The sequence below is a fragment of the Eubalaena glacialis genome, chromosome 13 (assembly GCF_028564815.1).
Source record: "Eubalaena glacialis isolate mEubGla1 chromosome 13, mEubGla1.1.hap2.+ XY, whole genome shotgun sequence".
Taxonomy (NCBI): Eukaryota; Metazoa; Chordata; class Mammalia; order Artiodactyla; family Balaenidae; genus Eubalaena; species Eubalaena glacialis.
This window is the reverse complement of record NC_083728.1, coordinates 79,358,213-79,375,640: the sequence shown is the minus strand read 5'-3', so window position 1 is coordinate 79,375,640 and position 17,428 is coordinate 79,358,213. Positions and strand designations below refer to the sequence as shown.

The 17,428-nt window shown below is 43.6% G+C and overlaps 1 long non-coding RNA gene across 1 annotated transcript; it reads right to left on the bottom strand.

The window, feature by feature from the left end:
* Positions 1–10,384: 10,384 nt before the first annotated feature.
* LOC133104097 (uncharacterized) lies at positions 10,385–16,865 on the bottom strand. Its single transcript, XR_009703477.1, has 3 exons — positions 16,795–16,865; positions 14,097–14,266; positions 10,385–10,745 (listed from the first exon to the last, which is right to left on the bottom strand). It is a non-coding gene; the product is annotated as an uncharacterized LOC133104097 (long non-coding RNA).
* Between the last annotated feature and the right edge of the window lie 563 nt (positions 16,866–17,428).

Sequence of the window (17,428 nt, the reverse complement as noted above, 5' to 3'; positions counted from 1 at the left end):
GTGCTGTGGTTACTTTCCATAAATTCATTTGTCATTCAGCTAAGATTTATTGAGCCCCTATTATGTGTAATCAACACCAGACATAAGCCCCTGCCTTTGTGAGATCCACACACTCGTGGTGTGAAACAGGCCCACATGGCTTAGCCTGGGTACCTTGCCCTGCTAGTTCTGCCCACGGGCCTCCTTGGGTTACCTCCTTCTGCCCAGGGTTTCACACTTTCCTTCACACCTGCACACTGGGGGCTCTCAGCAGCCCAGGCAGGTGCCAGCTCGGAGCTTGCTTGCTGGTGTGAGCACTGGGGTTATCACGCCTGCTTGCAGGGGACCCACACGCAGGACATGCCATGCCTAGGTGTGTGTGACTCTACACTTGTATTCTGCAGTTGTGACTCTGTGGGTGGGGGCACTCCGAGGGGCCCCCAGGACAAGGCTGGGGTGTTTGGGGAAGCCCCTCACAGAGGAGGGATGAGACTACAGAGTAGGAGTGGGGGTCTAGAATTTGGACAATGCAGGTGAAAGGCAGGTAACCAAGGAGCGGACGGGGTGAGGCAGAAGTGAGACCAGCCACCCGGAGAGGGGCCAGGCTGGCCAGTGTGTCTCCAGATGGGCCCAGGCAGCCTCAGGGGGTGTTCTTACACTGACACCCAGGGATTTTCTTCTCCTTCCTCCCCAACAGGTTGGCTTCTTCAAACGTCAGTACAAGGAAATGATGGAGGGAGCAAACGGACAGACTGCTCCAGAAAATGGGACAGGAGACCCCCAAGTTGCCCAGTAAGAAACTACCTCCTGCTCTCCTTTGGACCTGCTCTCCCCTGAGAGGTTCCCTGGCCTTCTTACTTTCACCCAAGTCAGGCCTGATGGGGAAGAACATTCCACCTGAGGGAGGCTGGCATCAGGCTGCTTTCTCTCTTTGGGAGGATGCAGTGTGTCTGCACAAAGCACCTTGTCTGGGAAGGGCCATTGGTCTTGTCAAGGCTCCAACTGGAAATCCCAGGACAGGATCCCTGCCGCACCCCCTCCCCGAGAGCTAGACTTGGAATTTCTACCTAGAAATAGATGGACAATAGCCTCAGGCTCCAGTCTCCCTTCATCCACTAACCACCGATGGTCTTCCTAAAATACAGTCCTGAACCAGGCTCTCATCCTCATGCATCTTCAGTGGCTCCCCATTACTCGCAGTGTAACTTCTAAACTCTCCAGCTTGATGTCAGGAATCCAATTCCATTTCCAGAAGGCTGGCTTCGGAGCACGCTGCATGAGATGCTCTGTGCCTCTCTGTCATCTTCATTTCTGTAGAATACTGTCAGTCAGCTCTTAGCTTCATCCAGGCAATCTGAGTTCATATTTCCCAAATTGAATTGGGGATGAAATGTCTGCACATTTGAACTTGTAAACTTGGATTGGTCAGCGTTGCTGGCTGGGAGGGATGAGTGGCCCCCCAGGAGGGGTATTGCCCTGATGCCACTTTGGCTCAACCAGCTCCAGAGTCCCTCAGCGATCAAAAGAGGCTCAGGCCACCTCCATTTTTAAAAAAAATATTTATTTATTTATTTATTTGGCTGCACTGGGTCTTAGTTGCAGCATGCGGGATCTTTAGTTGTGGCGTGCAGACTCTTAGTTGCAGCATGTGGGATCTAGTTCCCTGACCAGAGATCGAACCCGGGCCCCCTGCATTGGGAGCGCGGGATCTTAGCCACGGGACCACCAGGGAAGTCCCAGGCCACCTCCATTTTTTAAGGCTCCAACTATAGTAAATAAGAAATGCTTGAACATGGTTATAAAAATTGTGTATTTAAAATGTTTGTATTAACAAATTAACACATTGCTCAAAAGAGACATATGTGTATTTATTGGGAAATGTGGCAGAGGTGTAAAATTACGGCCTTTTTTGGATATGAGTCCTGAATAGTGATGCCCGTGGTGTCCCCTAATCATGGTGGACCCTGGCCAGCCCTGATGCCTGGTGCCAGGAGAAGACAGTTAAACAGAGTGGGGGTTACAAACATCCCTGATTGGGGGTAACCTGGCCAATTCATCTGCTCACTCCATTTTCAAGGCTGTCACTGATGGGAAGCTTATGGGGATGTGGGGGCGAGGAGACAGAGAGACGAGGAGAAGGGGCAGCTCGCAGTGGCTGCTCTCCCAGCTGGAAAGGTCCCTGGAGTGAATCAACACACAGATGTTTCTTACAAACCCTGGGATGTACTGAAGGAGACATTGTTTGTATATGGGTGGTGACTGGAGAGCACTTTGAAGTCCTCTATCAAGCACCTGCTGGCCACAGAGAGGTCATTCTTATTATTATGCCACCCGTCTCAGCATAATGCTCGAAGTGGTGCCTGGTGCTGACCTGGGAGTCAACACACAGCAGGCCATTCCCTGCCCTGGAGAGATCCCACTGCTGCCACAACCGACGTGCCTGGGCCACGTGGATGTTTTAGTTAGAAAAGCAGAACGGGAGGCAGTTGACCATGTGATTGGAGGGGAAGCTGGAAAGTGGTCCTTCACCTCCACCCAAAATTTTCTCCCCCATCCACCATAGGGTCCAAAACCCTTTAGGATTTGGAAGATTTGGGATCTCCAGATGGGCCAATTATGATGAATTTGCCTCAAGCCGGGCTCCAATTTAGACTTTATGAGGATTGGGCTTTAGAAGGTTGCTTCTCAAAAGGTGCTCCACGAACCTCTGGTGTCTCCAATGGTCTCCTAAGTGCTATGTTTTAGAGGAAAAAAAGCAAGAAACAGTTTTAAACCCATGCATCTCACACATTTGAACCTGGTGACTTTCACAGAAATCCTGCTATATTCTTAATAATTGTGCTCCTAAAGCTTGTCCCTGGACTCCAAGGAATGCAGGGGGCTCTTGTCTAACATGCAGGCAATGGGTGCTATTTTTACATAATTTTCCTTCATGTTTTATTGCTTCCCTTCATTATATTTGCATTTTTTCAGGATTATTGTCAAATTGTATTATATCCCTAAATCACAAAAATGGATCTATGGTTCAAAAATTATTCATTGAGGCATATATATTGTGATTTAAAAAATAAAACATAATTGCTGCAACTTAGAATAATGTCATCAAAATCAGTACTGAACGAGTTTCCAGTGCACATTGAGTATAGGGATGCATGAATGCTGGGATGAGTGATTATGAGGCAAAAAATTAAAATCTATCTAGAAAATATACCATCTGAAAATTAGATTTTATTGGGTCACGTATCTGTTTGTTCCTAGGCTGTTGTCCATTATGAAACTTTGTCAAATCGTACCATGAAACTATCAAAGCTTTTGTGTCATTTTCAAACAAAGTATAATGACCTCTCACATAAAGCAACAGAGGTTTCTTAAAATGACTGCAACATATCACTTTCTCATCTAAAATCTATTAATTTTATCATTGAAGATAGAGAAGACAGAAAAACTCCAGTGGCATAAATCAAAGTTGCTTTGATAGCAAAAGCATGTGCAAGTCACATAATTTCCAAGAAGCTTACAGAACCAGCAGTGAGGTTAATGTCTCCACAGAAGATTGCTTTTGGCTGCAAGTAACAGGAACCCACAGAGTACATAAAGGCATGTAAAAGACCTTCACACAAGAGGTCCAGTAGACCCCTGGCCACTGAGTCTCAAGATCAATTTGCCTTCACGTGAGAGGGGCAACAGTGAACTTTTCAAGTGCTCCCCAAGGCTACCTGCACAGCCCCACCGTATGTCACGGGATGGTAGCCCGAGACCTGTTCTTGTTCTCTTTCCCCACGTTAGTAAAACGGGCCCATTACACTGATGATAGAATATTAACATAGGAAGACTTGCCTCTGCTCAGGACACTCTGCAGACTTTGCTGGAACATGTGTGAGGGAGAGGATGGGTGGTGATCCCACAGAAAATTCAAGGCCCAGGCACTGCCGTAAAGTTTTGGGGAGTCCTTTGTTGGGGTAAGGGGCACACTGTCCCAGAAGCTGTGATGGATGAGGTGCAAGCCTATCCAACCCCTAAGAATGGGAAGGAAGCACAAGTGTCTGTACGATTTGGGGTTTGGAGGACTTGTATTCCTCACCCTGCACAGTGCCTCCGTCCCTTATACTGCCTGATAAAGGAAGGGCACGTGTGGGACTGGGGATCGGAGCAACAAGCCGCCTTTGAGAAGGCAAGACACTAGTGAAGCAGATTAAAGCTCTAGGCATCCCCCAAGCAGGACTACCAGTGGAGTCAGATGCGTCTGTGGCTCTGGAAGTTGTGGGTTGAGCCTGGCAGCAGAGACAATAGAACAGAGTACCCCTAAGTAATTCTTTCTTTGCTGTTAATTTCCTTTTTTCTGCTCCCTCTTTGCCTTTAAAAATCTTTCCCTTTCTGCAGCTTAATGGAGTTCCTTTCTACTGCTAGTTGAAATGTTTCATAAAGCCAATTAGAACTTTGAATTTAACTCTGTTGAATTTTTATTTAACATATTTGGTGGCAGCGTCGGGATCAGATCCAAAGCCACCTCTCACGGTATCTGGATACCAAGAAACACAAGCATGGTACCCCGTAAACTCTTTGAGGTCACGTCACTGTCTTTTTTGCCATTTCTAAGAGTTGTAGGTAAGTTTCTCTCAGTTCTGTGGTCCACTCTCTTTACATCGAGCTCCCCATCTAATCGGCTTTTCCGTCCACAATTCCCCTGTTCTTGAGCGGTTAACCCCAACCTTAATTCTATCCTGAGAGCCACATGGGAACTGTTAGTGGCAGTGCACAGTTCCCGTCAATGTGGAGTCCCAAGTTGAAGTCCCCATTTACTGAGGTCTGCTGGTTCAAACTTCTCCCCAACCCAAGGTTCCACGGGAGATGCTAGTGGTGTGTGCAGGGTCTTGGGTTGGCCAGTCCGCAGTACCTTCTAAACTCAGCCCTTGATTCTGTCCTCAGATTCCATACTGGGAACTGCTGCCAGTTTAGTCTTCAGTTCCCCATTTGTTTGGAATCCTTTCCCAGATTCCATGTTAGGAATTGCAACTAAAGATCCCGCACACCACAATGAAGATCCTGCATGCTGCAACTAAGACCTGGTGCAGCCAAAAAAATTTTTAAAAAAAAGAAAGAAAGAAAGAAACAATGATCAATCACTATTTTTGATGCATTTATATAAATAATCAGTTCAAGTTTAGTGCAAATAAATTAGTTTTACTGTAATTGTCCTTGGAAAAAAGAGAAAAATGGGGGTAACTGAGAGAAAAAAATTATGTTTGCACCTTTGTAGATATTTTATTCTAGTCTTGTTAATTGTCCTTGAGGTTTTATTAAGTACCTATAAACTGGACTGGATCCTGAATTCTTCTAGTTTCCTCAAATATCTGCTTATGACTCTCCAAAATAACATTTCCCATTTTCTCCCACCCTTCTGATTTGGAATCAGTAAGACCGAAGATTGCTCTTGAATATCTTTGGAAAGGACTATACCAGGTCCTCCTCATGACCCAGGTGGCAGCCAAACTTCAGGGACTCGAGCCTTGGGAATACAGCTAAAGAAGGCTCCACCTGATATCTGTACAAATGCTGGAGTTCTCCAAATCAAGTTAACTAGGAAGAGAAGTAGCTGACATTAAGGTAGACTACTTTCTCCCAAGATGGGAGAAAGTATAAAAATCAAGTATAAAATCAAGACTTTATACTTTAACAAAACATGAAACACTTTCTTCTTCCCTTTTTTCCCTTTACTCTGGTATTGGTCTGGAAAGATAATGCCATCATCTGTATCTCCCAGGCCATTGCTAAATGGGGGGTAACATTTCAGACTGCTGGATTTGTCATCAAAAACTCTGATCTGTCCATTATGCTAGAGACCCCCTGGTCCCTCTCCCTGTCTCTGGTTAACAACACAAGCTTGGAGAACTTTGCATCCAGGCTTTATGCAAAGAAAGGGACACAAAACAAGGGTCATAAAAAATAAAAAATTAAATTAAAAATAAAAGGAATAAAACTGCCTGTATTGTCTACATACCCCTAACATTTTGTTGGCCTTCATGACTGTCACATTTCCAGTTCTGAGCCATAGATTCAAATTGAAATTATCAGGAGGCGGTCATGATTCAAAATTAGCTCCCTTTACTAGGTTCCTACTTCCCTGGTTATGCATAAATGCAAATGAGGAACCTCTCCTTAACTACTGAAAATATTACGGAATCTGCTGCAATAGCAATAGCTGCCCAACAAAAATCCTTATACTCTCTGGCCAAAGTTGTGGAGGTTTTTTTCCCCAAAGTTGTTCTTGATAATAGGATAGCCCTTGATTACCTTTTAGCTGAGGAATGAAGTATGTGTTCCATGGCCAACACCACCTGTTGCACCTGGATTGACACTTCTGGGAAAGTTGACACTCAATTACATAAGATCACTGAGCAAGCCACTTGGCTTAAAAAGATGACTCCTTCAGCAGGGTCATCTTTGACTTATTTGACTTTGATTGGTTTGGGTCTTAGGAACCATAGTCCAAAGTGCACTCCAGACACTGGGGATTATCCTGCTTATTTATAATCATAACACGCTCCGAGGTGCGTTGTATTCTCTCAAGAGCTTTAAATGCATGTTTACAGCTGCTAACCGCCAAGCAAATGATCTCCCTAAGACTGGGACATCTAAAAAGGAAGAAAGAGAATGACTGACTTAAAGATTGTAAACTTGAAGTTGTGACCTGTAAATATCACAGGGATTAAGCAAAAATGTTATGACCTATGGACACTACACAAAGGACTGACAAAAATTGGAGAACTTCAGAGCAGTAGCTGAGAGTGGCACTAATGCCTTAAAATTTTTATCACATCTCTCAACTAAGCATAGAGTCTGATCAAAAGGGGAGAATCATTAAAAAGGAACAACAGGCCCAAAATGGAATCACTTGTGGTAAGTCCCACATCAGCAAACCAAGACTTAACAACTAACCTAATTGCAGTTTCGACATTTCCCAGGAACGTAGTTTTAACCAGTCGGTCTGGAATTTTCTGGTCAGCACCAGTGAGGTCATCTGCCACACGGGCCCTTCCCATCCCCCAGAGGAAGACAAGGTAATCCACTCTCTGCCTAGAAAAGCCTTCCTTTTAGTACAGCTCCTCAGAGCTCGTCTCTACTTGCTAGATGGGATGTTGCCCAAATCATGAATGGTTCAGTAAAGACAATTAGATCTTTACAACGTATTCAGCTGAGAGACTTCCCTGGTGGTCCAGTGGTTAAGACTCCACTCTCCCAATGCTGGGGGCCCAAGTTCAATCCCTGGTTAGGGAACAAGATCCCGTGTGCTGCAACTAAGACCTGGTGCAGCCAAATAAATAAGTACTTTAAAATAAATAAATCATAAAATTTATTCAGTTGAAAAGAATTTTTTAAAACAAGGGACAACAGAAAGTACCTCTAAGATCCCTGATCATGAAGAAGGCAATCAAGGTGAAGGAAGGGCAAAACCAAGCAACTATTAAAACCAGGGAGTAGAGTGTGAAGGAGTTGTTTCATTTTGTGAATTGATATTATCAGCTTCCTGAGGAAACTTTACTGAGATGGATTGTGAGAGTAATTAATTGGGGGACTGGTCTCTGGTTGAGTGCTGCAGAGTAGAAGAGCATGTTTGGGTTGATACAGGACCCACAGCTCACTATGGAACAATCACAGATGGCTATATGTGATCCAGACACACACGAGGTTATTCCTGAGGGTTCAGCCAGCCTGGTGGACTGGAGAAAACATCCGTTAACCCTGAGAAGGGAGATTGCCCATCACCCCCTATGAATGCCAAGTGGAACACCCCAAATGAAGTGGCTGATATGCTTCATATGTAAGCCATGTGGGACGGGCTTTGTGATGACTGAGATATTTACCTGATGAATATGCCCATTACCCAGGACGTGGTAAATACTGTGGTTAAGAGGTCCCCTTTCACACAGGCACCCCATATAACCCTATTGTTGCAAAACCAAAAAGCAGTGCAGGAAGCTTTATCGAATTTCCTGTCTCAGCGTCCCCTCATAGGTCTTACATATGTAACCAAGCAAAGGGCTCATGTACCCACAGCGCAGAAAGCCAAACTGTGACAGCAGGCGTTTGCAGCAAGGTAAGGATTTATTGCAGGGTGCCAAGAAAGGGAATGGGAGACAAGCCTCAGATCCACTCCAACTTGATCTTTGAACTAAAGGTTTTTTTGGGGTTTTTTTTAAGGTGAGGAACAAAGAGGCTGGGATTAATCATTTCTTATGACATTTCTTAATCATAGTTTTGGAAGTCAAGATGTCTCTGATGTATGATTCTCTGACCAGGTAGTCCATGGCTTGGGAGTCTGTGAGCTTATCTTACCCTGAAGAAACAACCTGAGTTTGTACGTTAATGATGATATCTATAAGAGCAATTTTAGTACATTAACGACTTTATCGACGACAGCAAAATTTTAGTCATCTGACTCTGGTTGGCTAGTGTTCAGTTAGCACAGAATTGAGGTTAGAGGGGACAAGAAGAGGAATAAAGTTTTGCATAAAGGGATTAATCATGAACTCGGTAAGGGAACTTGGTTTTAGGAGAACTCAGTTTCACAGATGGTAATAAAAACGTTAAGTTAATTAACAAGAGAATGCAAAGAGGCCGAGGGGAGACTCAAAGGACTTCCCAACAGAGTGGAAATTTTTAAATGGTTATTAAGAAATAAGGTGAATAAGCAAATATTGATAGGAGCAAAACAAAGAGGAAACAGAAAGCGGAGAGTCATGGGACCCGTCCCAGCAGGAGGGAAATTTTTAGATGATTTTGGAGACATTGAAAAAGTCAGCAGCTATATTTGTCTAGAAACATTAAACATAATTTTTTCCATTTGTACAGGGCTAATGCACTGTATTAAATAGGGAACGTCTTATCTACATGGGTTTGATTACAGACACTAATAAAGTATTCTCTAAATAATGAAAAAAAAAAGAAAAGAAAAGAAAAGTAAATGTCAGAATGCAGAAATTACAGTGAGAAACCTGACCAGTCATCGTTTGGGACAGTGGTTAGATTAATCAGGTTAAAGATTGACAAAAGCGCCTTGCTTCAGTCCCTCACTGGTGACCAAAAGACTTTGGCACAAGAGTGGGCAAAATGGTCAGAGGGTGGAGAAAAGTTTCCAGGACTCCTTGATACAGAAGCCACACCTATTGGTGAAGCCCCTACATGGGCAACAATTAGATTGAAAGAATGTAAACATGTAATGATTGATAGGATTATGAAAGTTGGAATGCTTAAACAGGCTATACGTAAAGAATTTGTGTCTCCTTTTATGGGAATGGATATTATCTTTGGCTGTGGAACACTTCCCCTACCCAGTATTGCAAACCAAAACCTCTGGATGAAGTCCTAATGGAGGCTACAGCTAGAAATGTAAGGTAAAAGTTTGTAGGAAGATTGATATGTTCCAACAGTCTTTATAGTGGTTGCATCTCTTTTACTTGGTTGTATTATGGGGGTGGACATCAACTCTCACAGGGGAGTATTTCCCCTACCTTGTATTGTGTAAAACAGAAGGCATGTAAATCCGCCCTTCAAGCAATGCTAATTGGACAGGCTAAATGGGAATCAGGAAGATTCCCTGAGCTCACACATTGTAGAATAGAAGCTGGAGTGTTGGTGGGGACAAATTCTCCCTGTGATAGCCCTATGTGAGATAGCCCTGCATGGAGCACAGGCTGGGACATATGGCAAAAGCCTATGAGCAATGCCTACTGGGACTTAGGGCTAGAGAGTTGAAACACTCTAATGAAGATGGCGGTGCCCAGAAGAGTTCCATAGTAAAATGGAAATTGCTTATATAGGGTCTTATTTTGGGGAGAATGCAAGGAGGAAATAGATACCAGCAGGGAGCCTTTTCCCCCCTGAGACTGACTCTGGAACTGTGTGAGGAGTTGATGGATTCTATTGTCACTTGGTCAGTGCCCTATAAACAGCTCTCCACTGACAGACAAAGAGCTACTTGGTTTGTAGATGGCAGTTCCAAGATAAATGGACAACATTCTGATTGGAAGGCCACCAATCTGATTGAAGGAGGTAAAAAGAGATCAGCCTGGTGTGCTGAATTGCATGCTGTTTTCCTAGCAGTGATGGAAGAGTGAACAGTGGTAAAAGCCCCTACGTTTGGGTTTTTAATGACTCATGAGCAGTGGCCAATGCCCAGTCCATTTGGTCAGGTGAGAGGTTAATGGAAACCTGACCTGTTAAAGGGATGCCCATAAGGGGCGCAACCCTATGGAAATCGGAGGAGTGCATTAAATTAGGACATGTCTATGCCCATCAGAACTCCCTTCCAGGTTTGGAAAGTGACTGGAATTAACAAGCAGACATTCCCACATGCTCTCTCTTTTTCTTTTTTTTAATAAATTTATTTATTTATTTATGGCTGCATTGGGTCTTTGTTGCTGTGCTTGAACTTTCTCTCTTTGCGGCGAGCAGGGGCTACCCTTTGTTGCAGTGCACGGGTTTCTCATTGCGGTGGCTTCTCTTGTTGCAGAGCACAGGCTCTAGGCACGCGGGCTTCAGTAGTTGTGGTGCGCAGGCTTAGTTGCTTCGCAGCATGTGGGATCTTCCCAGACCAGGGCTCGAACACATATCCCCTGCATTGGCAGGTGGATTCTTAACCACTGCTCCGCCAGGGAAGTCCCTCCACATGCTCTCTTGAGATGGCCCCTTGGATCCAGAAATGAGGGGACATGGGGGCACTGCAGCAATGCAGAGATGGGCTGAATCTAGATGTGTTCCTTTTGCACCTGTTCAATAACAAAAATTCAAACAAGTAAATTTTAAAGATCTAATTGGCTTTATAAAATGATTCATGAATTGGGCAGCATCTCATCTAGCAATAGAAAGGAGCTTCATCAACCTGCAGAAAAGAAAAGGTCTTTAAAGGCAGAGAGGGAACAGAAAAAAGGAAATTATCAGCAAAGAAAGCATTGTTTTAGGCAAGGTCATCCTTCTAAGCGGAAATGGAAGGGGTTTATCAGCAGATTTCTTCCTTGTGCTGCCCAGGAAATTCCAGGTTTGCTGGCTAAAGGTCGCATTCCTGGGGAAGATTGAAACTGTAATTAGTTATGTATTAAGTCTTGGTTTGCTGACATGGGAACCTAACAAAGGTTACTCCATTTGGGGACCATTGTCTCCTTTTTATCACACTCTCTAAGGTACAAAATGTCAATAAGAACTGTACTGTCTTCCAGCAAAAGACACAGAGACTGCAGGTGGTTAGAGACTGCAGATTCCCTGGTGGGAAGGCCCTGAACATAGCTGTCAAATCAGACTGATTCTCGTAGCCCTGGGGGCTGCAGATGGATCCTGACAGGAATAGACACTGACTCTGGAATGGGCTTTGCTTACTTGGTGGTAGATGCAAATGCTTAGAGCATGATGAAAGAACTGGAAGAGAAGATATTATACCAATATGGATGGCTAACCGTCATTTCTTCAGACCAAGGAACTCACTCTAGAGCCTATAATGTCCAACAACGGGCAGAGAGATATCCTCCTTGGAGTACTAGTTTGATAGAGAATTGGAACTGACAGTTAAAGCATTGGTTGTCTAAAACAGAGTGGGGGTGGGGATAAAGGCATGAAAAGCTGGCTTACATGGCTTCACAAGTGTGTACTCACATCCAACACGAAAATGAGTGGGGCTAAAGGAGTGTCCCCACTGGATAGATTTCTCCGTTTTTTTGGTGGATCTGTTATAGAACTGAACTTGAGTCTGCTCACCCACCACACAGCAAAGCCAGTCTACTGGTTATGGTGAAGGAATATTGCAGGGCACCAAGCAAGGAGAATGGGCAGCTCATGCTCAAAAGACCTGAGCTCCCCAATGGCTTTCAGGGAAGGGTTTTTAAAGGTAACACTTGGCGTGAGGGGTGCAGCTCCTGCACTTTCTTCTGATTGGTTGGTGGTGAGGTAACAGGGTGATGTTTCTGGAATCTTAATCATCAATCCTCTGGTTGCAGCCAGTCTGGGATCTACATGCTTGTAGTCAGCATGTAGTTAGCATCCTCCACCTGGGTAAGGGTCTTAGTTTCTGCAGAACAACTCAAAGACATGTGTCAGATCATTATGTATGTTCCTTGAGGAGGAACTAGGACTCTGTTTTATCATTGAACTATTGTTTAAGCTATCATTACTTTTCTTGCTTGACTACTTTTCCTTTGTAGCTGCATTCCCTCACCTCCCTAATTAGCAACTGCTTGAGTCTGCTCTTTGAAGCTCAGGGAAAGCTTAGGAGATGAAAGCTTTCTTTCTACAAACAAGAAATGAGGGACTCAGAGGGGCATTTGTACTTGGGAAGGCCCCCCAGGGTCCTGCTTGGTTTCAGATCTGGGGAAGGGAGGTTAGGGAAGGTGCTGCTATTCTCTCTCTTCCTTGCATCACTTCAACTTTTTTTTCTTTCCTCCCCTTCTTGATGCAGTGGTTATAAGACCAGGGCTGCAACTACAAAGGCAGGAAATGGGGTTGATTCCTAAGCAAGAAACTCTGACTGTGTTTTTAACCTTTATGTTGGAATTCCTAAGGGCCTGATGGGGCAGGACATACCTTCACCCCATCTGACAAAATTGGGGCTAACAATAAATACAGCTATATGGCCTGGTGGTAAAGATAACCCACCAGTTCTGCGCCTGTGTAACCTTACCTTTTCTGAATAGAAGTGGATTGAAGGGGAGGCATTTGCTACACCAGTGCTGCTGCCTGCAATCTAGACCAGCACAGTGGCCAAACTTAATGTCTCTTCCAAAGGTGGAAAAGTTTGGGTATAAAAGGAGAGAAGGAAAAATAGTAGTTCCAGGTAAAGGAATGAATAAATTGGTTATGTAACAAGGGAAATCTAATATTACATTAACACCTCCAAAGGGGCTCAGAGCAAGAGATGATGTTGTCTCTTAGCTCAATTATACCAAAGGCCTGAAAGGGTGAAGCCACATATTGCTGACTCCACTCCTGCTTTTGGAGCCTCACAAGATTAAATGGAAGCCTGAAAACCTGAGTGGCCTCACCCTGATAGACTTTTTCATACCATAGGACGATGGACTGGATTGTTATCAGTAGCTGATAGTTATTAATAGGGATTCTAGTAATATACCAGTACTTCTGACTTTTCTGGTTGTTTTACTATAAGAGAGCCCTGTTGGAAGACCAGCAGTTGGACTGCGATATTATGATTTACAATAAGAAATATATATTTGGTCATGGCCCCTGGCACAGAGCTTCTAAAACTCTTGGAATTCAGTGATGCGAGTGGCAAAGGTATCTTTTGTTATGTTAATGAGGTGATTTTTGGAAAGCACCTAAGGATGGGGGCTGGTTGCCAGTAGAGTGGACCAAGTGATTACAGGGTTGGAATTTTCAGCCCCACCGAGAGGGGAGAGGGGCTGGAGATTGATTTCAATCACCACTGGCCAGTGATTTAATCTACATGCCCATGTAATGAAGCCTCCATAAAAATTCAAAAGGACGGAATTTGGAGAGCATCCGGGTTGGTGAACACGTGGAGATTTGGGTAGACTGATGCGCTCAGAGAGGTCGAACCCTGTACCCTTTCCCCAAACCTTGCCCTCTCTTCCATCTGGCTGTTGCTGAGATACATCCTTTTATATTAAACCAGTAATCCAGTGAGTAAAATGTTTCTCTGAATTCTGTGAGCCACTCTAGCAAAATTAAGCAAACCTAAGGAGGGGGGATGGTGGGACCGTCTAATCTACAGCCAGCTGGTCAGACGCACAGGTGATAGCCTGGATTTGCAACCAGTGTCTGAAGTGATGGTGAGGAGCAGACTTGTAGGACTGAGCCCTTCACCTGTGGAATCTGATGCTCTCTCTGGGTAGTGTCAGAATTGAGTTAAATTGCAGGACACCTAGCTGGTGTCCTAGAATAGCTTGGTGGTATAGAAAACCACACACACACACACGCACGCACACCATTCATACTGGGGTGCTCAGAACCGTCAAAGCTATACTTAATTAAACAAGGGTGTGCCTGCCCCCCCATGGATGCCACAACTGTCGGACTTTGGGGGCCCAGCCTAGGGCAGTGCTGCAGGGCCACCCTGATCCAAGTGCCCTTATTGCCTCTATGTATGGACCACTCACCTTCCAGCCTGGGGCTGCTCAGGCCTGGTTGCCTTCATGGAGGAATCCTCCCCAGGAGGGCAGAGACGGGTGCTGGAACCTTAATTTCTCAGCCTCCTGGGATTCGGCCAGCCAACGCTCTCTGTCTCAAATACTGTGCTGCGAGTTGTTTCAATAAAGAGCTCCCAGGGCTGAAAAAAATAATTAAACAACACATTTAATATTCTCTTCAAATCAGTGTGAGGGAGGATATTTTTGCAACCTTTCACCAGAATGATCTGTGCTTGCCTCAGTAACAGAGGCATGAACACAGGTCCCCACGCTTAATGTCCACATCCAGTGGGTTTTTTTCTTCTTTCTCCTACTACTTATTTTGATTGAACAAGAAAATCCTAATTCAAAACTATAGGTCAATAGAATGGCTGCATGTGTTGACAGCTGTGCATGATAATTCTAGATTTCCAGATAAAACATGAACACCTAAAGTCATGAAAAAGTCTCTCAGATGACTTTTATTTTTATTTTATTATTTATTTAGGCTGTGCCGGGTCTTAGTTGCAACACGTGGGCTCTTAGTTGCGACACGTGGACTCTTAGTTGCAGCATGTGGGATCTAGTTCCCCAACCAGGGATTGAACCTGCGCCCTCTGCATTGGGAGTGCAGAGTCTTACCCACTGGACCACCAGGGAAGTCCCTCTCAAATGACTTTTAGAGTTTCATCAGTTGCTAAGTTGATGAACATTCCAAAGAGGGGAGCTTGAGTGCTGGTATTTAGGAAGAGTAGCACATGGATTCCTAGCTCTGTCTTTGATTGCATTTTCTCAGACTCTGTGCTCTGCTGCAGCATTAAGATGTAGTTTTGAATCATGCCTACCACTGTATTATTTGTTATTTGTTTTTCTCTGATGAGTAAAGAACATCTTGAAGTCGGGCAAACACAAAAGTTCGTAACACAATTTGGTCTTAAGAAATCCCAATGGCTTTTCCTTCACACTTGAAAAGTGTGATATTTTGGCCTTAGACAGGTTTAAGCTATTTAAGATACTAAATAATATATTGCTGAGATGTGAAACTTGAACAAACCACTTGAAATTTTAAAACTGGGTTTATGGTCATCATCAGAGTCTGATAAAAATGCTTTGTCTCATTAGCCATTTAAAAATCCCATGGAATTACAATGGAATGCTACTCTACAATAAAAAGGAATGAAATATTGGTACCCACAACAATATGGATGAATCTCAAAATCATTATCCTGAAAGAAATAAGCCTAACAAAAAGTAGCAAATCCTGTATGATTCCATTTATAGAAAATCTTTTAAAAATGCAAAATTAACATATAAGGACAAAAAGAAAATCAGCGGTTGCCTGAGATTAAAAAGAGGCATAAAGTTGGGAAAACTGGATCTCTACATGCAAAAGAGTGAAGTTGGGCCCTTACCATATACCCTTACCATACACAAAAATTAACTCAAAATGTATCAAAGACCTAAATGTAAGAGCTAAATTATAAAACCCTTACAAGAAAAATAGGGGAAATTGGATTCATGAAAAGTTCATGAAATTGGATCTTGCAATGATTTCACGGATATGACACTGAAAGCGTATTAACAAAAGAAAAATAGATAAATTGAACCACATCGAAGTTAACTTCTGTGCATCAAAGGACACAGTCAACAGAGTGAAAAGAAAGAATGGGAGAAAACATTTGCAAATGTGTATCTGATAAAGAGGGAATATCCAGAATACACAAAGAACTCTTACAACTCATCAACAACAACAAAAAACCCATTTAAAAATAGACAAAGGACATGTATATACAAAGATATACAAATAGCTAACAAGCTTATGAAAAGATGCTCAACATTACTAATAATTAGCGAAAGGCAAAGCAACACCAGAATGAGATACCACCTCACACTCTTTAGGATGTATATTATCTAAAAAAGAACCCCACAAATACACAACAAAAAACATAAAATAACAAGTGTTGGCAAGGGTATGGAGAAATTGGAACCACTGGCACTGTTGGTAAATATGTAAAATGGTGCAACTGCTATGGAAACAGTATGGTGGTTCCTCAAATAATTAAAAACGGAATCACCATATGATCTAGCAATTCTACTTCTGGCTATATACCCAAAAAGTACTGAAAGCAGGATCTCGAGATATTTGTACACCCATATTCCTAGCAGTATTATTCACAATAGCCAAAAGTGTCCATCAATGGATAAATAAAATGTGAGATATATATATATATATATATAAAATGGAATATTATTCAGCCTTAAAAAGGAAAGAAATTCTGACAGCGGCTACATGGATGAAGCTCAAGTACATTATGCTAAATGAAATAAGCCAATCACAAAAAAACAAACACTGTTTTGACTCCACTTATGGGAGGTGCCTAGGGTAGTGAAATTCACAGATATAGAAAGTAAAATGGTGGTTGCCAGAGGCTGGGGAGTGGTGGGGTATGGGGAGTTGTTGTTAAATGGGTACAGAGGTTTGACTGTGCAAGACGAAAAGAGTTCTAGAGATGGATGGTGGTGATGGCTGCACAGAAAAGGGAAAGCACTTGACAGTACTGAACTTTACACTTAAAAACAGTTAGAGGGTAAAATTTACCTTACATGCATTTTACCACGATTTAAAATAATAATAAAATCTCAAGTGACTGTATTTCTCCCTGACATTACTTTAATATGAAATAATTACCCATCTCTCCACACAGCACTGCAAAGATGAACACCCAGTGGCCATGATTTGGTCAGATTCACAGTTCTCTCTCTTTCCTTCAGCACTGAATCAAGGTTGAAAGGCGACTTGTTAACTGCCCCCGTTCTCTGCGAATCAAGTGTAGGTAGACCAGCCTCTTCCGGCCACCACTCCATCAGGAGTGATCCTACCCCTTTTTCTGCCACTCACAAGATGAACTTTAATTACAAACAAACAACCAAATCTCATTTTCGGTTACTCAGGTTTTCAGCGATAAACAAAAATTTATCAAGCCCTTCTCTCCCATAAATGCACTGCCCAGAAGCCCGCGCCCGGGCTTCCCTGGTGGCGCAGTGGCTAAGAATCCGCCTGCCAATGCAGGGCACATGGGTTCGAGCTCTGGTCTGGGGAGATCCCACATGCCGCGAAGCAACTAAGCCCGTGCGCCACAACTGCTGAAGCCCGCGTGCCTAGAGCCCGTGCTCCGCAGCAAGAGAAGCCACCGCAATGAGAAGCCCGCGCACCGCAACGAAGAGTAGCCCCCGCTCTCCGCAACTAGAGGAAGCCCAAGCGCAGCAACAAAGACCCAACGCAACCAAAAATAAATAAATTTATTAAAAGAATAAAAAAAAAA